Below are 7,978 nucleotides of genomic sequence, written 5' to 3' on the forward strand. Positions count from 1 at the left end.
TCTCTTCTCTTCTTCTCTTCGATGCTATCATACTCATTTATAGCCGGAGGTTCCACAATAAATATAATTGTATACTAATAAATGTAAGAGAGAAACTACGGCATCTAATCAAAGGCCAACCTAAAGGCCGACCTAGAGCTAAGAGGACATGAATTTATATAAGTTTAGAAGTTTTTTGTGAGAGATCTCATATCGATTGGAGAGAGAAATGATTGTCAGCGAGGATGTTGGACCCTGAAGAAGGGTGGATTGTGAGACCCTACATCGATTGGAGAGATAAACGAAGTATTTTCTATAAGGTTGTGAAAATCTATCCCAACAGACGTGTTATAAAAACCTTGTAGAAGCTCGAAAGTGAAAGCTCAAAAAGGACAATGTCTGCTAGTGGTGTGCTTGAATTGTTACAAATTGTTACAAATTGTTACAAATGGTATAAGAGCCAAAAACCAAGCGATATGTCAGTTAGGACACTGGGCCCAAAAGGGGAGAGTACTGTGAGAAATCTCACATCGATTGGAGAGAGGAATGAGTGCGAGCAAGAACATTGAGCCGTGAAGGAAGTCGATTGTAAGATCCCACATCGGTTGGAAAGGGAAACGAAATGATTGCCAAGAAGAACTCTAATCTCTGAAGGGGGTGGATTGTGAAATCCCACCTCCATTAGAGAGAAAACCGAATAATTTTTTATAAGAGAGTGTCTAATTGGTATTATTGGACATTTTTGAAATAATGTATCCACCCGCTACAAAATTAGTTTAACCCTGGTATAAATGTATTGATGTATAATATTTAGATTAGTTAATCTTAATTATAAAATTATTATAAATATTTATATAATTATAAACATAAATATATAAAAGAAGAATGAAAGTTATATACGAATGTAAGTTTCTAAAAATGGGCTTATCAGTTAATTGTTAGATTATTTTAACTCTTTTCTTAAATGATTAAATTACTATCACAATTTAATAATTCAGGTTCATAATTATAATAAATGGAATGTGAAAAAGTATTTTGGAGAGTGAAAGTACTAATGAAATTGAAAAATAATGAGATAGGGAAGAGAGGATACCAAAAGTTAAACGGACCGTTCTCCGCATTAATTTATGTTTGGTTCAACATAAAGGCGTTGGCTGAATAAATTCATTTAAATTTCAATTAAATTGAAATTATGAGGACCTATTTAATATAACTATTTATTACAAACTTAATCCATCCAATTATTTTACAAAGACATAAAAAAGTGTAGCCCCTAATGCTCCGGACTGAATCAGACTCAAAGAGATGGAATCGAGGAACCTAGAGACGTGAATCTATGCCAAGCTGCCAAATCGCCCCAGGGACTTAAAAGACCACCACGACAACCCTAGTATATAAAGGTATCCACCTAGGCCGATTGTAGACAATAAAGTTTATGGAGATTCCACTTCCCTTTCCATTCCAGTACGATACTGTTGAGTTAGGTGTGCGGTTGGATAGGAACATGCTACTTGATAGTTCACTTGGATTCCTTTGCAGGGTGAGTGAGTGTTGATCTTACGGGTAGTCAAGGAAGCTAACACATACGGGATGGCACCCCTAATTTTAGGTGACTACATGGCTTGTGGGACGAGTTTCTTAAATACCGCCCATGGATGATGAGCAGGCTAGCACTCACCATGTTGTCCCCACCTATTAGAGAGAGTTTTGTGAGGTATCACCTTAACCTTGGACACCGGTTACCACTGCCGTAGTCTCCCAAGTCTATGAACAACGACAAATCTCCACCTAGAGCCTAGAGTAAAGTCCATGATCACAAACTAGGTCTAAGATGTGATGAGAGCCTACAGATCAATTGCTTACTAGATATATTTATTTACTCACCCTTTTCCCTTTTGTTTTTTCATTTTTTGTATTACATTTTATAATTCTATCTCAAATCCATTTTCCCATGGTAATAAATTTAAACAATACTAATGGTATTTATTTTGTATTTTTATTGTGATATTGTTTCACTAATCTGATTTTGATTTTACTTCATTTTATTATTTTATTTTATTTTATTTTATTTTTTCTTTTATCTTTTTAGTCTCCAGGTTGATATGAACCAAGAGACATCACTCATACAATATACTCTAAATTACTCTAAATTGTAATCTACCTAAAATTTATAACATGAAACTTCATTCTTCTTCGATGTGGCATGAATTAAAATATCTTTTGATAATTTCAACTATATTTGCTTCTCATCTTCATTGAAGTATATTGTATGATTGATGTCTCTTGGTTCATGTCACGGGTTTTGATGACTGAAAATTCGAGTTTTGACACCTTGGATTTTTCATACAAGGAATTAAATTATAAATAAAATAATTGTTAAATAATTAATTACAAGACTAGCTCGAGGATGAGACTATGAATCCTCCTAAAAGAGAGGTAGATATTCATGATAAACTTCATGAACAAAAAAAACTACAAATAAAGGCACTCGTTTTCTTCATATGCAAGGTGGCCTATTGAGAATCTGAATACCCACAAAGGGTGGTTTTCCATGTCATTCAAGTCAAAGCGTCAAAAACCCATGCATTGGGGACTTTGAAGTACTATTTGCTTTCCAAAAGAGTGGGAGAGACAAAAGAGCCAGTAGAATGATGTTTTATGTACATTGAGGTCTTGGTTAACCATAGATTTGCCAAGAGTAGAATGATCAATTCTAGAGTCATCCACAACTTCATGATAGAGAACAAAGAGAAACACTTGAACACTCTCAAGCATCAAGACACTCGGACGATAAAACTGTCAATTTTGTAATTTTGTAGCCTTACCTATCTCAAAAGTTGCAAAGAGAACTTTGATCAAGTTGGAGACTTGGATTGAGCAAACTGATTTTATGATAATCAAGATGAAGGATTTCAATGTCATGTTGGGAATAGATTTTTTTTTCTTAAAGGTAAGGTCATTTCCATGCCCCAAACAAAATGCTTCGTGGTTATGAGGTCAAACCGCACCATCATTCAGATCCATACTGGATAACCAAAAGGGTGAAGATGATATCGATGCTATAATTGAGACTCAATCTTTCCTATTATGAACCCACGCTCATCATCGTTCCCATTATTGAAGAGGAGGGCTCGAGTGAGCAAATTCAAATAAAAACCTCACAAGTCACAAGAGGAAAACATCACAACATATGGCTTCTCCACCTAGAGTGATAGATCTAAAATTGATTTAGTATTAGGGACGAGATCCTCTATTACAAATATGTGTCGTTTGCCTCAATCGGAGCTAGCTGAATCTCATAAATAGTTAAATGACTTGTTGAATGTCAAATTTTTTAGTGACCACTCGAATGCTGGAGAGAGGTCCAAGCGAATACCTCCACCAAAAGGTGGAGACAAATCTCCAAAGGAACTAGTGTCTAATCGGGAAAAAAACATCCAAACAAATGAATAGAATAACTGGTTGGAAGTGAAGACAAAGTTCTAATCAAGCTTAGATCCGATCAACTTCGATTCCAAAGCAATAAGAATCAGTAGTTGATGCAAAAATACTATAGACCGGTCAAAGTCATGTAGAAGGTTTGGAAGGGATCCTATAGGAACCAATTGCTCCCATGGATGAGGACTAGTTATTTATCCACGTCATAAACTTGAAATGTATCCCAATCAAGAAGACACCAATAACAATGCGGCAACACGACCTCTTGCCATAATGAAGAATCTCATTACGAAGGAAGTAGAAGAGAATTTGGTTAAATGATACATCAACGGATCAAGAAAAGACTTATAAAATTTCTAGGTAGATCGGAAGAGATATCACAATGCTGAGATCGATTGGAAACACTTCGAGAGGGCTAAAGTCAGCCTCATTCTACATTGCTTAGTTCGTGAAGAGTTAGTTGATAAAGATGTCAACCAATTGAGTGGAGGAGAATATCACAAGCATGCTTGTCAAAGGTCTGTTACCTATAGTCGCATTCTAGATGTCACTATCATGTTTGTCCAAGGTGTGTTGTCAGTGACCTCATGCTCGTTCCAATCCCTTTTACTTGTTTTTACGGAGTTAGGTCTTTATCATTTCTATTATGTCAATTCGAAGGTGTATGACCGTTCACCAAAATCATGTTTATACATACCAAGATCAAAATGCCTCAAAACTTACTATAGGGGGATGTGACAAGTTTTCAATTCTTCATATCCTGGTTATATACAAGTCCTAATAGTTGCTTAAGGCGCCCAATCTTTCTATTTAGAAGATATCTCTCTCATCCCTCACTTATTTTACCTTTTCATGGATCTCTCTCTCCATCCATCCCCTTGGAGATTTGTTGGCTCTACACTAATTAGATTTTAGTTCATTCATTTTAAACTGATTGAAGTCTAATTTATAAACTTTGAACTACTTGTGCTTAAATGATTTTACAAAATTAAGTGATAAAAGGAAAGAACCTATCATAGTGATAATTGGGTTCAATTTAATTAAAGGAGAAAAGAGATGTCTATCATATTGATACAAATCTATCATCAAGCGACCATAAAAAAAAAAAAGTCTATAAATGATAAAAAAAGTCACCAACTTTCTATTACATCACTAACAACGACATGATAAAAAAATATATAATAGCATTTTGTTCTATTGCATAGTTGTTTAGGTGACCTAAACAATTAATTAAACATCCATTTTTAGAAAATAATTTGTTGGAAAAATTAGGTTTTTTTTAGTTAAAATCTTCCCATCCCTTTTTAAGTTAGAACAAAAATAAAATAATATTGACAAAGAATTTTTTTTTTAATTTAATACTTTTAAAAATGAGAGATCAATCATTAAAATGATAATCAGTGTCTTATCTTATGAGATAGACTTAAATTTAAAAATTAAATTTACCGACATGACATAGATAATTAAAAAGGGTTAAACCATATAAAAACAATAATGATTAAATAGAATAAGAATAAAATAGTACAGATAATTAAAATTATAGTTAGAAGAGTAAGCATTAACCTATAAATATCACTCCACACCTCTTCTATTATCCTATCACTTGCTTCCTTTTTTTTCTCTCTCATGCTTATCATGAACACTTGTATCATTAAGTTTTCTTTCTCTCTTCTTGTAATCTTGCATGTTTTTCTTTCCCTTCTACTTTTGTTTTTTAACCATTCCTCAGCTACTGAATTAACATTCAATATTGTTACTCTCGGAGCTAAGCCCGATGAAAAGACTGATGCCTTGCCTGTGCTTCAAACGGCATGGGCTAAGGCCTGTGACTCATCTAAGCCAGCCATTATTTACGTTCCCGAGGATATATTCTTCGTTCGAAGTGCGAGATTTAATGGGCCTTGTAAGAACAATGCTATTACTGTTCTCATTGATGGAACTCTTGTGGCTTCCTCGGACATTCTAAGTTTTAGCTGAATCTAGTTCTTGGATTTTGTTTAATCATATAAATGGACTTTCCATTACTGGCAGTCTTATTATGAACAAGGAACTGCCTTATGGAATTACAAACACTCAGGGAAGAGTTGCCCCATCTGAGCCAGGGTATGTAGAATTTGAGTTTGCTCCATATAAAAAAAATTGATTTTTTTTTAACCCAAAGTTGAAAGAAAATAGAATGGATTAATTACAATATTATTTTAAATTTTTACTAATTCTAGCTTTCGATTGTTTTGAATTGATAGAGTCTTCAAATAAATGATGGAAAGAAGTGAACATCAATGGATTATCTTCAATTAACAGCCAATTGTTCAGCATTGTAATGAATTGGCGCCAAAATGTGCATATGACAGGTGTGAATGTCTTTTCTGCAGGCGATAGTCCAAACACTGATGGCATCCATGTGCAACAATCATCAGATGTGACCATCCTCAACTCGAACATTAGAAATGGTGACGACTGGTCTCCATCGGTCCAGGGACATTTAACATGTGGACGGAAAGTATTACATGTGGACCTAGACATGGAATGAGGTAACTAGAGATAGATTAGGATGAGCATGTTTAAAAATGTTTTTTAAAGAGTTTAAATAAATTTGTCACATTAATTTTTAGAAGATAATCGAAACGTTAATTTCAATTTGAATGATTAAAATATATTCTAAAGTTATTTTGAACGTGAGAAAAATGCTTTAAATTATTTTAAAATTATTTTGGATAAAAATAGTTATATAATATATTAGGTTAGAGTGAGGAAATTAAAACTCATGAAACACTTGATATTTTGTTGAATGTGTTTGTAGCATTGGGAGCTTAGGGATGGATGCTTAGGAGGATGGAGTGCATAACATTACATTGAAATCATCTACATTCACGGGGACTCAAAATGGAGTAAGGATTAAGTCTTGGGAAAGACCAAGCAATGCATTCGCTACAAAAGTTCACTTTCAACACATTATTATGGATAATGTGAAAAACTCAATCATAATTGATCAAAATTATTGTCCACATCTTAAAGATTGTCGTGGTCAGGAATATTTTCCTCATTAATCTCATACCTGTTAAATTTTTTCTAATTATATTTAAGCTTAAATTGAAGGAATAGAATTTAATTTTTTTATTTTATAAATTATTGATTTATTTTATCTTTGTTTGAAATTTGTTTAGGTTTAAGATGGATACTAAATTATTAGTATTTTTTTTTTTTTTTACATTAAATTACTTTTATAGGTAATAAATTAGGGATGCTATTATTCTCCGATGTCTTAAAATGGTACGAAGCTTTTATGATTTTATTTTTTAATTTATCCAAAATATCTAATATCATTAGAGATAATTGCTCTAACTTATATATACTATCTAGAAAATTTAAGACTATGGTCGATTTATATCTTATTTGTTGTATATATTTATATCTTATTATTGAATTCCTAGTTTATATTTGGTTTTATAATATAACTTAGGATTCTGAAGTTAAAGTTAGCGAAGTAACATACGAAGACATAAAGCTAACTTACGAGAATCACATCGCTAAAGCTTTATGTAAAAATGCTGAAGGAATTACCTATGGTGTGGTTGAACCTTTTAGTTGCTTAGCATCGACAAACCTTATCCATATACTATAGACCCTTTAGGTTATTCTTAAACATGATCCTCTTGTATGTGAATCACATATGGGATAATATTAAATTTTAAATAAAATAATCAAAGTTATTATTAAAATTAAACAATTAATTACGAGGCTTTAGGGCATAATCTTAACACTCTCGACCACTAAGATATTCTGACATTTTCTCCACTGTTTATGTTACCCTAGTTTATCTGATTGACCTAGATCATAGATGGTAGCATCATGGTATCTACTTATTCCAACGCTTGTTCTTAGCACGCCTTTCCTTATAAGGAATTTGAGCAGGGTAGGTCTCAGTCAAGGCTCTACCTGCTCTATCTTCTCATATAGTACCACTTCAGGTTTTAAGGTCCATAATCTATCATCATGTCATAGACTCCAAGTTATTAGGTATTGTAACCAATTGTATCCTAATTAGTTCAAAAGACAGTAACTGACATATGCATATAATTCACCTAAGGAGTGAGATCATGCCTACTAACCCTACAACTTACATACCTTGTCAAGACGAGGTGAGCTTAAGTCAAGTTGTAGGTTGTCATGGTCATGCTTGTCCAAGGCGTGTTGCCTACGGTCGCGTGTTCCATGTCCCAATTATGCTTTTCATGACGTGTTGTCCACAGCCGCATGTTCGTTCCAAACCCCTTTACTTACTTTCAAGTTAGATAGGCATTCACTATTATTGTTGTGTTAGTACAGGGGTGTATAACCTATCAACAAAATTGTGTCTACACCCGTCAGGGCTAAAATACCTCAAAATATACTATAAGGTATGTGACTAGTCATCAATTCTTCCTATTCAGGTTATATGCTATCAAAGTTGTGGTTGTTGCTTATTTTCTTTTAGGCTGTACTATTGCTTTCTTACCACAACAAACAAACAAAAAAAAAAAAAAAAAAAGAAAAAAAAAAAAAAAAAAAAAAAAAAAAAAAA

This window comes from Cucurbita maxima, unplaced genomic scaffold, assembly GCF_002738345.1.
Source record: "Cucurbita maxima cultivar Rimu unplaced genomic scaffold, Cmax_1.0 Cma_Scf00073, whole genome shotgun sequence".
Classification (NCBI taxonomy): domain Eukaryota; kingdom Viridiplantae; phylum Streptophyta; class Magnoliopsida; order Cucurbitales; family Cucurbitaceae; genus Cucurbita; species Cucurbita maxima.